The sequence below is a fragment of the Lissotriton vulgaris genome, chromosome 2_1 (genome assembly GCF_964263255.1).
Source record: "Lissotriton vulgaris chromosome 2_1, aLisVul1.2, whole genome shotgun sequence".
Lineage (NCBI taxonomy): Eukaryota > Metazoa > Chordata > Amphibia > Caudata > Salamandridae > Lissotriton > Lissotriton vulgaris.
Genome location: NC_141687.1, coordinates 646462737 through 646483672, shown reverse-complemented (window position 1 = coordinate 646483672; position 20936 = coordinate 646462737). Strand labels below are relative to the sequence as shown.

General features: G+C 51.0%; 1 protein-coding gene across 1 annotated transcript in view; it reads left to right on the top strand.

Annotated features, from left to right (window-relative positions):
• Positions 1-20936, top strand: part of VPS13C (vacuolar protein sorting 13 homolog C) — a 2437235-nt gene that overhangs the window by 2041888 nt on the left and 374411 nt on the right. The window lies entirely within an intron of this gene.

Here is a 20936-nt window from a genome sequence, read left to right as displayed (position 1 = left end):
GCATTTTATATTTTCTCTTTTTTTTGGAAAGGAAGGGTAGCTGTCGTCTAAAATCATAGCTTTCAGAGCAAAGCCAGCTGCGGGGTGAACATAATTTGTCTGACATATTTTCTTTGTTGAAAACCCTATTCAACTACATTTTCCCTGCGTGATGCTGATCTTGGCAGGGCTCTTTTATTTACTCTTGCTTAGCCTTAGGGAGGTATCTTTAAGTTCCACTTTGTGGTCATAGCCAGTTGATTATCTACCAAAACCAGGCAGACTCTGACTTGATGCCCAGCCAGACTTCGTTTGGAGTTCTCTTGTTTGCCTCGTATGGCCGGGATGCCTGTCACCCCCTCCCAACACAATCCCCAAGGATGGGAAGACGGACGCAGTTCTGAACTTTTGGAAGGCGGGAGGGAGTTACCCTCCCGGCCGTATTTATTAAAATATGAAACAAAATTAAAACATTAAAATAACAGTTTCATATCATGTACAATTTTTCATTTATAACATTACGATGCAGACACGTTTATTGGCTAACCTTAACAAATCTCTAATACAAAGGTTCTTCTAGCCGAGTCTAAACATCCTGCCAATGCATACTTTCTAAATAAAAATTGTACATCCTAACATTACGGGCCAACGGCAAGGTCGTAACCGGTGTCAGATCCCTACTACCAGAACTCCCCCCTCACGGTGTGAGGGGCGGGCGCACAGAGGACTGTACCTCTGTGCCAACTTCCAATTTCCCTTGTCTTAGCGGGGGCCCTTTATTTAACTCGACGCCATCTTAATGGTCGTCCGAGGACTCGTGTGAGGTGTCTAGAAGGTAGCGTGGACCCCCCTCACACCCCACACTGTTTATCACATCCGCCGTCGCGGATATCCTGGCCCCGGGAAATTCGTAGGAGGGGCATCTAGCCGCCTCCTCCCCTGGGAGGGGCCTATGACCGCCTTCCCTTAGGCGACCCCATACTTAGTGGGTGCCGCCTCCCCGTGTGAGGGGCCAATGGCCGCCTCCCCCCGGGCGCTCCCATCCATAATGGGTGGCGCCCCCCCTCTAGGGACCTTGAAATTACTGCTCACCGATCATGACCTTACCGCCCAACCAAAAAATAAATACGACATTTTTATGAACCTATTGAAGAAAGCGAATAAACTTTACATTGTAATATTTATCCTCTTATCTAAACATTCAACACATCTTTTATTAGACTGTGATACTCCGCTCCACTGGGGAAGAAAACGTTATGATGCAAAACATTTTATTGCAGTACCAACATTGACATCTTTATTAACCACTAAACCAGGAGAGAAAAGATATTATCAAAGCAAATCAATTTTATTGCAGTACTAACGTTGCCATAAGGGGCTGGTGGGTGGGTCAAAATTGCTCCTTGTTCCGTCGAGGGCTCACGTGCAACGAGAGGGTGCAGCTTCCAAGCACAGGAACAAGAGGATGCTTCCTTGGATTGTTGCTCCTTTTATTCCTCTTCGGGAGGGCGTGTACCCTCCTCTGGTACGCCTACGGGGCGTGGCCAATGGTGTAGGTGTCTAGGACAACCCTTCTTGGGCGGGAAAAAGGCGCGCCCCGGCTACGCCGCTTCGGGCATACCAGCCGAGACACGCCCCCCGCCCAAAATGGTTTCCCGGGGGGATCCGGGCCCCCTACCATACGTTCGGGGGGACTGATTGGTCACCCCTTTCCATATGGCCGGGATGCCTGTCACCCCCTCCCAACACAATCCCCAAGGATGGGAAGACGGACGCAGTTCTGAACTTTTGGAAGGCGGGAGGGAGTTACCCTCCCGGACGTATTTATTAAAATATGAAACAAAATTAAAACATTAAAATAACAGTTTCATATCATGTACAATTTTTCATTTATAACATTACGATGCAGACACGTTTATTGGCTAACCTTAACAAATCTCTAATACAAAGGTTCTCCTAGCCGAGTCTAAACATCCTGCAAATGCATACTTTCTAAATAAAAATTGTACATCCTAACATTACAGGCCGACGGCAAGGTCGTAACCGGTGTCAGATCCCTACTACCAGAACTCCCCCCCTCACGGTGTGAGGGGCGGGCGCACAGAGGACTGTACCTCTGTGCCAGCTTCCAATTTCCCTTGTCTTAGCGGGGGCCCCTTATTTAAATTCGTAGGAGGGGCATCTAGCCGCCTCCTCCCCTGAGAGGGACCTATGACCGCCTTCCCTTAGGCGACCCCATACTTAGTGGGTGCCGCCTCCCCGTGTGAGGGGCCAATGGCCGCCTCCCCCCGGGCGCTCCCATCCATAATGGGTGGCGCCCCCCCTCTAGGGACCTTGAAATTACTGCTCACCGATCATGACCTTACCGCCACAGGCCGGATAGTTGACCGGCTATCCGGTCCCCCCACACTCCTGCTAAAGGTCATGTTTATACAAACCCCTTAACCATGCTATGAAGTCTCCTATGAGTAAGAAATTCCCCTCCCGGGCCAAATGGACCCCATCTTCGAGATACATGTGATCCCCCCGAATACATCCATGCGGAATACTGTGCAACTGTGCCGAACGAAACAACCTACCCAGCTTGTTATTGACTTTCTTTACTGAATGATTCAAAGCTGATACAGAGAGGGCCCCCCGCCACACCTTCCTGGGAATCATGTGGGACCATGCTATCGTGCACCCCGGAATCCTTCTTGCCAACCAGCTAACAGTGGATAGAACCCGCTCAAGGAGTACTCGCCGACCGAGCGTCACCAAATCCTTGCCTCCCAGGTGTACTATGATTATAGACGGCGGTGACCTTGTCCGCCCTAAAAGTCCCTCAACAAAACATTGAAATTGGTCAATACAGAGCCCGCCCCTTCCGTGGAAGGTCACCCTGCACCCGTATTCCCCAGCTGCGTGAATCATGTCACCTGCTTTGAATACGTCCCCGGCACGCCTCACGTATGAGTGGCCCACGACCCACACCACTCTTTCCTCAGCCGTTGGTCTTTGACCGCTGGTCCCCAGGTGTCGGGTCGACTGCACAGTCCGCCCCGCATCGCATGCCCGCGAAACTGTAAACCAAACAGAAGACAAGAAGCGTGAGTGCATGACATCGGCTTCACAACATGTGCAACCCCACATACCTTTTATAACAGTTCGAGGACCATCGTCCCAATTGTTTCACCATTTCCACACTCTGACCCCTGGCTGTAGCCTCTGTAGCAGCCCCTATCCTAAAGGAATGGGTCCCAAAATCGCCCGGGTCCAAGCCCGCTGCCGCGATTGCCATTGTTAGCACCTGCTGAAACTGAAACCTTGTCAGTGGGGTGGCGTCGGTGTGTCTCAGCAAGCTTCCCCCCCATGATACCGCCCTTTGCGCTAAATATTCCTCAACGCATTGCACCGGGCACATGGGGGACCCTCGCATGCGCTGGACCACAATACTGTCCCCCATCGCACCCTGATTGGTCTTAGACCTGGCTATTGTGATTACCATTGAATCACCCTTGATCAGCACGTGTTCCCGACACAGACCTCCCCCCATATCCTTCTTATTTTTTGCCACCAGCTCGCTCACCCGCATAGCCCCATGGAATGCTGATGCGGAATAGCACTGCCTCGGACTGGGAGGAACATGTCGCGGGGAGTGCCGATATCAACAGGGACAACCTTTCTAACCCAATCGGGCGCCTTTCGTCTACTCTATGACCCTCGAGGCGTTGCCACCCACGCAGTGCCTTCTTTACCAAAAAGGACGATGTGGGGTCCTTGATGCCATGCGCCTGTGCCATGAATGCAATGGCGGCCCGGTGCCTATTGGCCGTTGCTGCTGATCGGCCTGCCTTGTGGAGTGCTACTAAAAACTTTAGAACATACTCCTCCTGCCCCCAATTATCCCCTCCTGCTGGACCCAAAAATGCACAATAGGAACGAAACGCTCCTTCGTACGCCTTCCATGTCCTGGGGGCTAGGCTTGCTCCCACGAGGTCATGTAATCCGGGGCACCGAGTAACCAGAGAGCTTCGGGAAATGGTGCCGCCACTAGGTCCGCGGAAGGTAGATAACTCCTGAAGGCCTGCATGTGGGAACGAGAGAGTGCATCAGCCGCCTGGTTCAGCACACCCGGCACGTGCCTCGCCCTAAACTGAACGTTCAGTCTCATGCAAAGTAGTACAATTTCCTTCAATAATCTCAAAATCCACTTGCAGCGTGCTGCCTGGCTATTTATGCATTCAACTACGGTCATGTTGTCAGACCAAAACACCACTGAGCGATCACGAAACTCATCCGGCCATGCCTTCAAAGCCACAAGAATGGGGAACAACTCAAGAAACACAATGTTACCTGTGAGCCCACTGGTGTGCCACCACGTCGGCCATGTTTGCGCCAACCATCGATTACCAAAGATGTCGCCAAATCCTACGCTCCCTGCCGAGTCGGTCCACAAACCCAGCTCGTCCGAGGATGCTGGCGGCTTGCTCCACACTACTCGACCGTTGAAATCCGCCAGAAATGCCAACCATATGCGCATATCCTGGCGAACCTCTGCAGACAGTCTCATGCGGTGGTGTCCTTCTTTGAGACCGACCATGGCTTGTGCAATAGAGCGGGAAAAGGGGCGGGCCATTGGTATCACTCTAAGGGCAAAGATAAGCTGGCCCACTGCTTGTTGCAACTGATGGAGAGTTACTTTTTCTTTGCTAATGCACACTTCTAGAGAGGCCCTAAATTTCAATACTTTGTCCCTGGGTAAACGGAAGCATCCCTCCACTGAATCGAGCTCAATTCCAAGAAACTCGAGTGAAGTAGATGGCCCCACCGTCTTTCCTGGTGCCAATGGCACGCCGAACCGTTTCATGAGATTGCAAAATTCCAGTAAAGCCTGTGCACATTCCGTGTCACCGGCTGGCCCCAAGAACAAAAAATCATCTAGGTAGTGCATAACCTGTGTATAGCCCGTAGCTCTGGTGAACGCCCATTGCAGAAAACAACTGAATTTCTCAAAATACGCACAAGAGATGGAGCAACCCATTGGCATACATCTATCCATGTAGTAGCGTCCTTGAAACACAAAACCTAACAGACGCTGATCCTGAGGGTGTACCGGGAGCAACCGGAACGCTGATTCGATATCCGATTAAGCCATCAGCGCTCCGGGCCCCAGGCGATTCAACATGGCGACGGCCTCATCGAAGGATGCGTACCGCACCGAACAAACTCCTGGGTCAATCGCATCGTTCACCGAAAGACCCCTAGGAGCCGACAAGTTATGAATTAACCTAAACTCACCTGGGTCCTTCTTGGGGACTACTCCCAACGGTGAACAAATGAAGTTAGTGACTGGCGGATTCCTATATGGGCCGGCAACCCGGCCACGGGCAACCTCCTTCGCAATCTTAGTTTGCACCACCGCCGTATTCTGCTGAACCGACAGTTGGTTTTTACACAGTGATTCCCCCCGAAAATCCCCCACCGGGATGTGGAAACCATACGAGAAGCCGTCCCGCAACACCCCGGCGGAGACATGATCAGGGTATTCATTTAGCCAGGGGATCATTGCCAGGATATCTACGGGGGTAGGTAGCGGTACCCCGTGGTCGACATTAGACCTGTTTGGCCCCTCCTCTACCCCCTGTATCACCATTCTTGGCTCTGCACGAACTCTCCGGGTGTGAAGAGTGTCCGCACCCTGCACACTCATGCCTGAACTTACATGTCCCTTGTGGCCTCGTGCACTTGCCTCTGTTAAAGTTCCAACAAACCCCTTTTCTACCCCCGTTCCCACCACTCCTCGGTTGATGGTCACCAGCGGGGCCTGCTCGAAAGGGCGCCGCCGATTGATGGCGGGAGGGCGCCGACCCGTTCCCGCCAATCAAAGACGACTTTGTCGCGCCCGGCAGGAGCTGCTTCTGCCAAGATATGGAGTCGAGACAATCCCACGTCAGAGATGAATCGTGCTCCTTGGCTTTACGAAACTTACTGTCATAACCCAGCCATTCATTGCCCTCATACGTTTCATAGAAATCCATTATACATGTCTGATAGCAGGCTAATTCAGTCAAGACCTCGGGCCTACGTTCCCCCATGATCGCAGTAAACATCGCAAATGCCCTGGCCCAATTTGAGATTGTCTCGTCAACCCTGAATCCCGCCATTTTTGCACGCCACACGCTCGGGTGCCATAAATCCTTCTGAGATTTAACATACTCCACCTCGTGGTGGTCAGTCAGGAGAGAAAACATATTGACATACTTATCAGCCCAAATCAATTCCTTTGTGGCCAGCGGAATATGTTGGACCACCTTTTCCCTTCTTGAAGGTAACACCCCCTCCCTTGCCATTGGCAATGGCTGCTTACCCGAATCCATAGCCGGTCCCGCTGTTTTCTCAACGCCAGCCGCCGGTCGTTCCGAAGGAACCTGTGGGGGGACAAGAGGGAGATTCGCCTTCGCGGCATCTCGCGACTGCCGCAACTGCTTCATTAGTAACCTGGCCTCTTCGGCCGTGTCTCCTGGTGCCATAGCACCCTCGGTATTTTTGCCGAGCCATGCGGCTAACTGGGCGGCCAACTCCGGAGGCATATCCCCCTCGTTAGTGGGCGTAACTACAACAGGGATCGGTTGGCCCGTGTCTGGGATCGGAACCGGGGCCTCCACTGGACTAACCGGGCTTGTTGGGGGTGACTCGGGAACCGGGGCCTCCCCTCCTGCCGCCCTATTCCTGGCCCTTTTACCTCTCCCAGCGGGGACTACTCCCGGCAATGCTGGTCCGATGACTTTCTTCGGTCTGCCCGTATTATTCATTGCCGCCATCTGTTTTTTCATGCTCGCCATATCCTTCATCAACATGCGAAGCATCTGTTCAGTCCCTGCCTTCTTTCCGACCTTCTTGCCAGGCATCGTTGTCGGATATTCGGTCCTTGCTGCTCAACGAGGTCCTGGATCCAAAGGTTCGGAGTCGCTGAAAGAGAAGCACAAAAATTACAAGTTCTCAAAATTGCTCCTTGTTCCGTCGAGGGCTCACGTGCAACGAGAGGGTGCAGCTTCCAAGCACAGGAACAAGAGGATGCTTCCTTGGATTGTTGCTCCTTTTATTCCTCTTCGGGAGGGCGTGTACCCTCCTCTGGTACGCCTACGGGGCGTGGCCAACGGTGTAGGTGTCTAGGACAACCCTTCTTGGGCGGGAAAAAGGCGCGCCCCGGCTACGCCACTTCGGGCATACCAGCCGAGACACGCCCCCCCGCCCAAAATGGTTTCCCGGGGGGATCCGGGCCCCCTACCATACGTTCGGGGGGACCGATTGGTCGCCCCTTTCCATTCTCTTCGCCTACTGAAAATGTTTCATCAGCTCATCAAGAGCCCGACGACCACTCCAAAGGCAATTTGACAATCTGGCCTGGTTTAGCCAGGATTTGTATCTTTAGGGAAATCATGAGCAGTTTACTCAAACCAAAATATTTTCTTCTTCACTGCTGTGTTATGACAACAATGGCCATCACGATCAAATACACAGGTACATTAAATATTTAAACATCATCAACATTCTCTTTACAAATACAATTTTATATTCAGGCTGTTCCATCTGAAGACCTTGAAGGCTGAGAGGTATTAGTTGCAACCTTATGAACTCTGTTTGAAAGATGTTAGAAAGTATGGCTCACCGCTGCAATCAGTGTCTCTGTTTAGCTCACCTACAAAATCTACAACAACATTCCCTCAAGAAGGTTGAATTGTCAGCATACTGGTGAGTCATCATCCGTGTGAGTCAAACATGGATGCAGCCCAGTACCAATTCGGGGTCAAAGTAACTGCATGAATGAACAGTGTATTTTTTTATCTTCTAATTATGTACAACTCAATGAAAAAAGGCTCTGTAACAGGTAAATCTAGAATAGTTGGGTTCCTCACGGTGTGACTTAAAACACAACAAAACACTGCATATAAACATGCCACCAATGGTCTTGGCTTTCAAATATTGCTAATAATGTTTTTATATAGTCTAAAAGCACTCAATTTGGTGACCTGGATGGGATAAGTGGTTAAAGTGGGTCTCCCAGGATTAAACATTTTAGTCTCCGGTCACATCCGGTGTCAGAAGCGCGCGCTTAACTCAGTGACACATCTTGCAGTCATAGCTGTAAGTGAGCATTCCAAAATTTAACATTTGAATAATTGGCATTATAAATCTCAATAGTCAGGGAATGTTAGTAGTAAAGCGATTGGGTCACAAGAACAGGATGGAGAAACTCCTAAACTCCCCACCCCCGCAAATTAGGATACATTTTGCTGTTTACTACACGTCCAATCCTGCAAGTTGACGGAGGATGGTGGCACACTTATTGTCAGACCTGTCAAGCATTTTTTCATAATTCAGCAGGAAAACTTGCTGATTCAGCCAAAATATGGAGGTGAAATTTGCTTCTTGTGAGTCTCTATCTTTAGATACATGAAAAGAACAACTGACGATATGCACGCTCCATTTAGCGTCCAACCAAAGTACATCTAAAAGAGTCTCAAAGGATTACCTCTCAATCAAGTCCCAAATGGAACAGTGCAGCAAATTGATCAAGTGTATACATGAAACTATGTAGCAGCAGTTGACACAACCAAACAGCCATACACATCCAGTTGATGGTAATCCCATACATTAGAGAATATGGCAACACAATTTAAGAAAGTGCTGAAATACTGTAATGCTTGTTAAAGTTGCTATACAAATGATGATCACTCCTAATGTAAAAACGAATCTTGACATGTAATATAGAGATCACTGTGAGCCAGAAGGTGCAAGTACTCTCACCCAATTGTCATATATTTATACAAATCTGTAGCATTTGAAAAGTTACGACAATTAAAACAGCCCTGAGTACTTTTTTTTTTTTTTAAACACCTTTATTATCATTGTTCAAATCATACACAGCTTCCCGCCTACAACCCACTTGGGCCGGCGATGCGACAATGTTGGATACAATCAAGCACCAGATAAGACAATGTACACAGCCTGACGCCGTCAACCCGGGGGTACGGCAGCGTAATATCACAGTGCAACAGGCAAGCTAAACGTAAGCCAGCGCCGGGGCCGTCGCCGCCCACTTGCCGATGTGTCCCAGTGGCTTAGGGGGCCGGACACGTAGGACAGGCGCTGCACAGTCAGAAATGTAGGTGTATTTTGTGTTTAATAAAACCCCCAAACTCCCCGAAAGAACCTCCAGTCCCCCCCCGCTTCCCCCCTGTCCAATCTGTCCACAAACCCACTCAATAGCAACTACTCTACGTCTAGGCCGTGTCGTTGCCCCCTCTCCAGTTCCTGAATGTGACACCCTTGGAGTGTGTCAGGTGAAGCCCGCTCCCATCCCCCCTGCATAGCTCGGAGTCCCCCACTCATCCCCTGCCTTGTGACAGCCGGGTATCAATACTCCACCCGGCCATCTTACCAGCCCCTCAGGCGTCATCATCTCTCCCGCAATTTAGATCCGGGGGGGGAGGGTGGGAGTTCCCTATAGTGAAGGCTATCATTGTGTATCCCCCCGTCCGTCTCCCTGCGTGTCCGCTACCTCCTCTCTAGCATATCTGAAGGTGTTATACAAACCCCAAAAGTTTTTCGGTCTACTAGTGGGGGGGAGGAGCTCACTGTAGTGTTCAGCCTGCGTACAACAGTACACCATGTCTCTGGCCCATCGTTTTTTGGTCGGGGTTGGCCCTCTCATCCAGCACTGTGCCACCGTGCGTCTCGCCAACAACAATCCCATGTCTGCCAAACGCCTATACGCCACTGGCAGAGGTTTCGAGTAGCCCAGCAGGGCCAAAGCTGGATCGACTTGCAGTTCGTGCTCTAGTATTTCACTGAGTTCCGAGAAGACCGCAACCCAGAATTCTTGGATTTTTCGGCAGCTCCACGCCATATGTAGGAAGTCTGCCACGGGTGCGTGGCAACGCTCACATTCTGGAGACTGACAGAGGCCGTAACGGTATAGTCGTTCGGGAGTGTAATACACTTGCTGCAGAAATTTAAAGTGTATTAGCCTGTGCCGTCCATTCAGAGACACTTTTTTGTTTTTACTACAGCAGTACGTCCACATTGCATCATCAATATCCACTTCTAGGTCCCTCTGCCAGGCTAGCCGGGCTTTGGAGGGTTCCAGTGCCCTGTATGAAGTAATGCTCTTGTACATATGCGTCGTCAAGTGCCGTGGGGAGGGGTGGGCCAAGACGTAGGCGAGTTCCGGAATGTCCGGCGGCTCTGTCATATCTGGTCCCAGGACTTCCTTCAAGGCTCCACGAAGCCTATGAAATTGGAACCGCTGCAGCAGAGTCGGGTGCTCCACTTCTAGGGCCACCTGGTCCCATGTTTTGGCCCAACCGTCCGCAAACAACGCGCCCGCCGTTTTAATCCTGAGGTCATGTAGCGCTCGAATAACATTCCTGTCTCCGATGGGGGCTAGCCACTGCAACCATTCCACCGCAATCGCGGGGGAATACAACAGCACTTCTTCCCTAGCCTTCAACAGCTCATTCCAGGCATGTTTTGTGGCCGTTATGGAGTCTAGGATGCCCACTTGGCGGTCCACAGGAGTACAGACCGTGGCCGGGAGCGGGAGAGGGTCCGCAAACAGCCGCTCCATCTGAACGTGTGGGATGTTCCTGTCCCCATGTATCCACGTATGTAAGTGAGTGGCCTGGGCCACCCTATAGTACCGCTCCAGGTCGGGCGCGCTGAGTCCTCCCAGTTCGTACGGCAGTGTGAGCGTGTTCCAGCGCACACGCGGCTGTTTACCTTCCCAGACCAGTCTAGTCATAAGTTTCGTCACATTCCGAAAGAAGGTTCGTGAAAGTATTATGGGCAAGGTGGCAAACAAGAACAAGAATCTCTGGAGAAGCACCATTTTCATGATGGCCACACGGCCCATCAAGGAAAGCGGGAGCTTGCACCAGCGTTCCACATCGTCCTCACACTTACTGAAGGCCACCCCATAGTTTTCATTGAAGAGCACTTCCGGGTCTGTATGGATCATCACACCCAGGTAACATACCGGGTCTGTTGTCCAGTTTAGCGGGTAGTCCATTTCGAAGCGGTCCGTCACTGGGGTCAGGAGGAACACCGCCGATTTCTCCCAGTTCAGTTTCAGACCCGAGAGGGCACCAAAACGGACCACCTCCCTGAGAACTGGGGCGAGGTTTGATTCCGGGTTTCGAACGTACAGTAACGTGTCGTCTGCGTATGTCGAGATGACAATTTTGTATGACGGAGAGCTAACCTCCCGGAACCAGTGGTATTCGCGAAGAGCACACGCCAGTGGTTCCGCCACCAGGGCATACAACAGGGGAGAGAAAGGGCATCCCTGTCTCGTTCCTCTGCTAATTGGGAAGGGCTCCGAAACCCGATCCCCCAGTCTCACCCTGGCTATCGGTTTCCAGTACAGTGCGCCAATCTGTAAAAACTGCTCTCCCAGCCCCATACGACGGAGGACCCGTATCATGAATGGCCATTCGACGGAGTCGAACGCCTTCTCCATATCCAGGAAGATGGCCACAGCTTTCACGTCTTGACGGACATGTTGCATCGTACCGAGCACCGTTCGAATATTATAGGACAGGTTCCGTCCCGGGACGAAGCCGGCCTGTTCCGGGGCTACTATCTCCGGCGCGATGAGGGATAACCGGGCGGCCAGAACAAGCATAAAGTTTCGCATCGAAGTTTAAGAGGGATATTGGCCTGTACGAGCTGCAACGACTAGGGGGTCTACCCAGCTTCAAGATGGTAACCAACTGGGCTTCCCTCATCGTTTCCGGCATACTACCCTCCTCACCTATCTCGTCGAATAAAGAGAGCAAGTGCGGAATGAGTTTTTCCTTAAAGGCTTTATAAAACCCCACTGTCAAGCCATCGACTCCGGGAGCGCTGTGGGCCCGCATGGATGCCAAGGCCTCACAGACCTCGTCCGCCTGGATGGGCGCCATGAGGAACTCCCTGTCCGACTGCGCCAGGAACGGTAATTGTATATGTTCTAGATAGTCGTCTATGTCCGTTTCCAGGTCTTTGGTTTTGGTAGCGTATAAGTCGGAGTAATAGTCACGGAAAGCAGAAATGATGTCCACGTCTGTCGTGACTGGGGACCCTCCCGGGGCGTCCAATTCAGTTAACCTGGGGGCGCTTTTTTCCTGGGGCAGTATTCTGGCCAGGAGTGAACTGGGGCGTTCAGCTTCCCCATAAGTCCTCGCCGAGGCATATTTCCCCATGAAACAGACCTCCCTGTCTGCCTCCTCATTAAATTCTGAGACCAGAGTCCGTAGATCGGCGGCCACCGCAGGATCAGGGTCTGTAAGGAGTTGCGCCTCTAAGGTGGCTAGTTGAGACTCCAAGGCATGAAGCCTCTGCCGAATAGCCTTCAGAACGCTGGAGTGTTTGGCCATGACTATCCCGCGAATGAAAACCTTGAATGCCTCCCAGATAGTGTGGAAGTCTTCCATGGAGCCCAAGTTCTTCTCAAAGAAGAGGTCAATCTCCTCTGCTACCTCTCCCCGGAACGTATCGTCTAGCAGGGCGTATGGCGGGAAGCGCCAGGTAAACGGGGGGGATCCCATGCCTCGGCGCCTATAGTGCCAATAGTATCGGTGAGTGGTCAGAGAGAGTTCGCGCGAGCACGGTGCACTCCACAATTCGGTTAGTGATGGAATGAGAGGCCAGCCAATAGTCGATTCTAGTGTGGATGTCATGAAAGGAAGAGTAGTGTGTATACCCACCCCTGTCCGCATTCCGAGACCTCCACACATCGACCATATCTAGGGTCAACAGCTCGGCTGTAAGAGCCACCGCTGCTGCAGCAGGTTTCCGCATGGGGCCTGAAGACCTATCTAATCCGGGGTTCAGCACCAGGTTAAAGTGCCCCCCCAGAGCATGGATGTGGAGACATACTGCCTACAACTTTGAGCTAGCCGGGTATAGAAGTCCGGGGAGTCGTAATTCGGAACATACACATTAACTACAGTCAGAGCATGTCCCTTCCCCTCACATCTCGAAATGAGATAACGGCCCTCGGGATCTGCTGTAATCGGTCGTAGAACCAGCTTGGAGCGAGGGTTCACCCACGTCAGCACCCCCCTGGAATGTGTAGTGTAGCCCGCCGCGGTGGAGTTACCCAACAGGCCTCTGTGCTGTAACAACTTGCTCGTGAGAGGTAAATGTGTCTCCTGAATCAAGGCAAGGTCTACGTGGTGTCTTTGCAGGTAGTGGAGTACCTTCCTCAACTTTCTGTGGTCGTTAAGACCCCTAATATTCCAGTTTAACACTTTTAAGGTATCAACAGAGGAGGCCGAGGCCGTTACCTGGGCATCCGCCATTGGGGTTGACACAGGGCAATATAACAGCCCACTTCAGCAATGTCACCAATATTCCTCGAGATGCCTGAGCGGTGCAGTGAACATTTCAAGGACAGTCCCCCCCTTTCGTGCCACCCTCCCTCCCCCCCTCCAGCCCTCCCAAACACTGTAACCCCCAATGCAGCAAACCCCCGTTACCCACCCATACCAAAACACACCAGCCCTCCACCCACAGCAGACCCACCCCAACCTGGTCCGACAGCATTCCCCCGACCCCGCACCCCAACAGACCCACCCCAACCAGGGTCGTCAACCAAAACAGTGTGCTTAACGCGCAGGGCGGCAGGGAGCCGAGTGACATTGTCTCCACCCAAATCTCAGATCGCTCCTGTGGCCCTCCACCCGCTCCCGCCGTGCACAGCACGCCAGAGTTACGCAGCCGTCATAACCATGAAGATTGTCAATTACTCGCCTCGCCCCACCAGACCCTGCACACAGTTCCCAGGTCCAGGTTCAACGCCTTTAAGGGGCCAATAACAAGGTTCCCGCACCAGGCCTCAGCGCGCACCCAGGGCAGAAGAAGCATAAATCCCCACCAAGGTGGTCCCCCCCAAGCCCCGCACATCCCCCAGCAATGCCACTTATCTGTGCATTCAGCAATGGTCACGTAGGTTCTCGAGCGCCCCAGCACTCCTTCAGAAAGAAGAAACAGCACGCCTCCGTCCCAGAGTCTCCACCTCGGAGGCGTAGAATGGAAGCCTTCGGAGACAGCGTTCAGTCTTGTTCATCCAGTCGGCTGTCGGCCCTGTCGTCCACAGGCGTTTTATCAGAGTTCGTTTTCTGTTCCTTCGCCCACCTCTTCATCGCCTGCTGGAGTGCCTTGGGTCCTGTGAAAATATGAGAGTGTCCTCCCTTATTGATGCGAAGTTTGGCTGGGTACAGTAAGGCGTAGTCTAGGCCCATCTCTCGGAGCCGCTTCTTGTGGGGGATGAACTGATTCCGCTCCTCTTGGACTTTTGCTGTAAAGTCTGGATATAGCGAGATGGCGGACCCCTCATATTGCAGGTGTTGTTTGGCTCTCGCCAAGCGGAGCGCAGTGTCTCTATCCCTGTAGTTGAGGAGTTTTGCTATGATAGGGCGCGGTGGCGCACCAGGCTGCGGCCGCGGGGCCAACGACCTGTGGGCCCTCTCAACCGTGAACATGGCCGAGAACACTCCGTCCCCCAGCAGTTTCGTGAGAAGATCCTCCACAAAGCGTTCCATGGGACCAGTGGAAGTGCTCTCTGGAAGGCCTGTGATGTGTAGATTGCAGCGCCGCGAACGCGCTTCCAAATCTTCCGTCTTATCACTCAGGACCTGCCTCATTCTCTCCATTTTTTTCTGTGCTGTGTTCAGGTCCGTTTGAGCCTCCTCGACCTCCGTCATCCGTCTTTCCGCCATGTCGTGTCTCTCTGCATGCTTATCCAACCGTTCCGCCATCCGGTCCATCCTATACGACATGGCGTCAATCTTGGACCCTAGGGCCGAGATACTGGTCTGTATTCCTTGTTCCATGGACAATAACATGGTTTTTATGTCCAAGTCACCGCCCGAGCCACCTCCGTATGCGTCGTGGGGGTGTCCTCCGTGGCCGGGCTCTGTTGGAGCAGCCGTTTTTGGGAGAAGGGCAGTTTGCTCTGTGTCCTGTCCCCCTTGCCCATTGTCTCTCAGCGATCGTCTGCTGTGCGCCGCAGAGTGTGGGGGCCCTCGAGGCAGTATATGGCGCAGTGAAATGGAGGGTCCCAGCACGGGCGTTTGTCCCCGGAGCCCCAAGCCGCCGCCCGGGGGGGGGGGGGGGGGGTCTGCACGAAGAAAGATCACCAGGTCCACTCCTCCCCCGTCCCTCGTCGCGGTCCCGCTCTATCCTCTAAGCGGCGCTGTCTGGTCCGTGTCCCCCTCTCTCGCGTGGAGTGGCCCGATGGCCCAAGCCCCAATGTGGTCCAACGGAAGAGCGGGGGGGGGGAGGGGGCCAGCGCTGCCCTGCTGGTCAGGAGTCCTGTGCGGGCGCTATTTCGGGGGGTCCCCCACCACTCGAGCATGCTAGTGCTGCAGTCTCCGAGGGCTCCCAGAGACACACAGCGCAGCGCGTATGGCGCAAGGAAATGGCGTGGCGCGGTCCAGGGGGCCGGTCTCCTCGCCCCGCGGGTCCTCCTCGACAATACCCCTCGGCGCGACCCCTAATACACTCCCTGGCTGGGGGGGCGCCGCACCACCAGTCTGCCAGGGGGCACCAGCGGCCACTCTCACTCCTCCGTCGTCCCAAAGGGGGGAGGGGGGCCTTGCGCCTCTCCGCCTCCCCAAGTTCGTCAGCGGCCTGGAGGCTGTCTCTGGGGGTCCCGTCGTGGTAGGCCCAGTCGCCGGAGCCGTGGCAGAGGGCAGCGGACCGTCCGGTATGCTCACCTTGGACGTGCGAGGGGGACGGGCGCCGGACCAGCAACAGGTGCAGTCCGCGGCCGCACGTCGCGTGACGCCAGGCGGATAATGAGCTCACCCGAGCCCGCTGCTTGCGGCCCAGACCTTCAGCGATGCGGACTCCATCTCGCCCGGCCGCGCCTCTCGACCACCAGCACCGCCGGAGCTACCGCCGAATCCCCGCTGGTTAGGGGATTGGCTGGGGCCTGGATCCGGCGAGATTAAACTGCAAAAGAAGGATTTTCGAGGATATTTAGGGCAGTGCACGGCGGAGCTGTGGAACTAGGCAGCCATTTCGCTTGCCGGCTAGCTCCGCCCCCAGCCCTGAGTACTTTTGTTAAAAGGAGGGAGGGAATGTGGTAGCCCCACACAATTTAGAGTTGACCTTTTTCATAAGGGTTTACAACACATTCAGCAATAAAATATTGGTATAGATATCAACAGACTGAAGTCCTTATGCCTAAACTATGGGGATTGCTGAATATTATTGGCAACCTTCACAATAAAGAAATGATATGTTGTCACGTGGCCCATAGGAACATTGTCGTCTTCACTACGTTAGCATGAGCACACTGCAGCATGCCTGCTGCTTTGTGCACGTTACTACACATCTTTATTTTTTGCAATACTGTCTATGTCTGTTTTCACATAACTCATCGCTGTGTTCACTCTCTGCTTGTTCCTGGGATTTTGACTGAACATTATGTGCAAAGTTGAACAACAATGCCCCTTGTTATTTTGTTCTGGTCAGGCCATAGCACCTAGATAAAACATACCCATGCAGCTATTGTTTGGACAACGTACTTTGGTTTTATGGGGATACACAAATAGGTGGACATACTTGGAGAGGGACCTTTCCAGGGAGAATAGCTCTTGTCTTTCCATGATGACATCTCCCTTCATGATTTTTGGACTAGCTGCTATGCTGAGAATATTTGTACTATTCATTTTCCTGCTTGTTGTGGCACATATACTGCATGTTAGGGCACGTTAGTTAACATAAATATTTGAAACGTTCGTATCTCTGTCAAGATCTTATTGTGTACAAGTACAAAAGTGTGAGCGAAAAGGTGTGTCTTGTTACATCGATTCCTGAGAGATCTGGGAGTGTTGTGTTCTGGGATATCCAATAATTTGTTTCTCTGTTAGTGAGTAGGAGAGCAAGTGAGACACTATAGCTAGTCGGTACTGGGCCTATATGGCCTAAGGTGGTAGGAGGACTCAGTCCCTTTACACCAAGGTCCTATAATCCTGCTCATAGTTCTGTTTTTGGGCAGAATCCCTGCAACACTGTAATGAAGAGTGTCTCAATCACCCAGTATTGATTGATACTAAGATGTTTTTTGTCTAGTCCGACCATTGAAAAATCACAAATGACAGGTGCTCCCTCAACTGGTTGATATAAGTCTTGGAGGTCCAAGAGATTTTGCAGGATCCTACCTATTTAAAGCTGATTAGTGAAGGGAAAAGCTGTTCTGTCTTTTTGAGATCCAGGAATACAATTTTTAGAGTCTTTGGTGTAATCAAAACATTGCCCAGAAAACTATTAGAGGAGTGTTAGATTTGGGGGTCTCTAGTTGGCACTAGAGACCCCCAAATCTGTGACAAATAGGGACCCTTGCCTCTAGTCAGGGTAAGGGGTTACACTCCTAAAATAACCCCTGCTCACTCCATTGGTAGCTTGGCACGAGCAGACAGGCTTATCTCAGAGGCAGTGTGTAAAGCATTTGTGAACACCTACAGTAATCAAGTGACAACACTACAGATGAACACCACACACGTTTTATATCAAAAATAATGATTTTTTATATAGACTTATCACATGACCACAAAAGACAAAATTCCACAATACTGTACTTAAAATGGTAGAATTGGCGTAGTTCTCTTTAGGCAACAAAAGTGTTGCAGGGAAGGTGATGCGATAGTCTCTTACACCCAAGGACGGTGATGCGTCGAAGATCTGGTGCAAAGAAATAAAGATGACACTTTTCTCCTTGATGTGATACGCTTCCCGGTGATGCGGAGGCATCTGCTGCGATGTCGATCCTCTTCTCCGGTGATGTGAGATGCTTTACACGATGCGAGCCACGATAGGCCCTGCGACACGCTTCCCAGTGATGCGGTGGCATCTGCTGCGACATTGATTCTCTCTCCTGGAGATGCAAGTTGCTTCCACAACGATGCGAGCAGCGACAGGCCCTGTAACACTCTTCCCAGTGATGCGGCGGCGTCTGTTGTGATGTCGATCCTCTTCTCCGGTATTGAGACGCGACAGGCCCTGCAACACGCTTCTCGGAGATGGGGCGGCGTCTGATGCAACGTCGATCCCCGTCTCCTGCGACACACTTCCCAGTGATGTGGCAGCGTCTGCGGCGACATCGATCCTCTTCTCCAGCGATGCGAGGCTCGTCGTGTTGTGAAGCGGCAGCAGCAGTTCGGCGACACGCTTCCTGTTCTTGAGCCACGCTTCCACCTCCTTGCGACATGCAAGTCTTCAAAAAGTCCATCACAACTACAGGCACTTCCAGAGAACTCTTGGGGAGCTGGTGGGTGAAGTCTGTTGTCCCTGAGACTTCAGCAGGAGGCAAGCTCTATTCCAAGCCCTTGAAACTCCTTCACAAGTTGAAAATAAAGTACACAAAGTTTCTTTCTCCTTCCTTTGGCAGTCAGGCAACCACTGCAGGCCAATCCCCCAAGCAACACTTCAGCTTAGGAATAGTCTCTCCTCAGTTTCTTCAGGTTCCTCTCCTCAGCAAAGGTTTCTTCTTGTTTGTCCAAAAGTGATGTAATTCTCTGAGGTTTGGGTCCCCTCTTTTATACACAGTTTCTCTTTGTTCTCTGAAGGCAGAGAGGCATTTGCCTAGTCCAAACCAATTCTGGTCAGTCCTGGAACACTCTGTTTACATGACTCCTTCTTTCCTTTCACAGTGCAGGGCAGAGACATCAGACACACCACAGGAGGTAGAGCAAGCATTGTGGAGGGAAGGCACAGGTCCCATTCAGGTCCCAGGTGCAACTCCTCCCTCCCATCTAAATGCTGATCTCTCTATTCACCACTAGGCTGACTCACCCTGCCTCCTGGAACACCCCAGTCACTCAAACTCCAGAGAAGGATTACACAACCTAGCATGAGGCAGGCTTGGATAGTTCAACGAGAAAATACCTACTTTCTAAAAGTGGTATTTTCAAACACAGAATGTTAAAACCAACTTCATTAAAAAAGATGCATTTCATCATTCTGAGTTTAGGCATACTAAACTCTGATTTCTACCTAGTTCCCTGAGTGAGTCAGTTAGGATTAGAAGATGTGATAATCTAACTGCCCATTCTGGACTATGGGGAATCGGTAGCCTTGGAATAGTGAAAAACAAAAAAGGCTGTAATTCACTATTAGGACATGCCACACACATCAGGGCTTGTCCTACCTTATACTTACAATGCACCCTGCCCTAGTGGTGTCTGATATGAAGAAAAGGGAATGTTTAGGGACTGGCAAGTGGGTGCACGTTCCCAATCAACATGGCAGTACCAGACTGCACACAGGCTCTGCAATGGCAGACCTGAGACACACTTTTACAGGCTGCTTCTGTGGGTGGCACAACCAGGGCAGCTAGCCCACTAGCAGCATTTGGTTTACAAGCCCTGGGCACACTCAGTGCACTGTATTAGGGTCTGACCAGTAAACCAAATCAGCCAATCATGGAATCACTAATCCACACATTATTTACAATAGGGACAGCAGTGGCACAGTTCCCAAAGCATCTAACACCAGCAAAAACACGTGAGGCAACAGCAAAAATGGAAGGGGGCCACGCCAAGGTGCCAGGTCTAACAAGGAGTTTGCCATGTACTGTGTCAATTGTTATTAAGTCTGTGTTTTCTAACCCTAGCCTCATCATCACCTTGTTTGCAGGGGCTTAATTTCTCTATTATTGAATCTGTCATGGATTCACATGCTTGATTCATCCCTGTTGTTCGGCTGAGAGTCCATGCTTCCATTATAAGAGCAATCCCATGTTAAGCATAGGTTAAAGGCTATATTCTCAAGCGTTTAGTAGCCCAATTACATCTTTTTTTTTTTTAAGAACCAACCGTCAGCCAATCACATGGAAGATCACACACTGAGAGTCTACCATCCTATAGATTTATACCACTTGTCATTTGTGACTGGAGTCCCATAGAGCTCTGCTCAAATTTCCTCAAATAATTCGATTTTAAAATGATTTTTTCACAGAGGACTTAAGCTGCTTTTCACCCAAATCGGTTAAGATAGATAGAATATTCATCCAGAATGTCAGATTCTAGCAAAAAGAGCCTCTGCAGAACCTGTGGTTGTGGGAAAAACAGATTATATACTGATAAAGACTGTATTCATTGCCTTCATCCATCCCACAAACAGAAAGACTACATGACTGCGGAACTTTTCCGTCTAAGACTTTAAAGAACAGTGAGGTAAAACTGTTACTTTGGCTGCACAAATTGGCTATAACCTTAGCCGGTTCTGATGATGTATCTTTCTTTTTTTATTTTTTTTTATTTTCTTTATTGAACATTTCTCGTGTATTTTAACATGGGTACATCAGCAGAATTATACATTTGTATCACATATAAGCATCAAAACATTTGCTGTTTCCAGTATCAGGCAGTTCCTCTTCCATCTCTCCATATACTGTGTCGACATCTATCTTATTATGCAGTAAAGTGGATCCCTCAGTTCATAACATATATAAAGTGTTTGTTCCTTGGTCACATATATGTCCCTCATTCTATTTTCGCATGTGTTTTATTTCAACCCTGCACAAGGAAGATATTGTAAATCCAAATCTTGTCTTCCCACATTTATGCATATTCCTTGTCTTCACTCATCAGATGTCCCATCTCATGTCTGTATCCCCACGCTCATCGTGACTCTTGGTCCCTCATAACTTCTATTGGGTGGGATAATAAGTATTCTTTAAGAGGGCCCCATATGTCTTTTGGACGTTTGTTCCTACCAAAATAGGGGATCTTTGATCCACTCCTTAAACTTAGGGGCCCTGCCTCGTCCCCACTTGCCTGCCACTCTACGCTTAGCCAGCAGAAGTCCGAGTGACGCATATTTTTGATATCCCGCCTCAATTTGTTCAGTATATCCTTGTAGACCAACTATCGGAGACATTGATATAGGCACTGGTATCATCTGTGTCAATGCTGCAAACA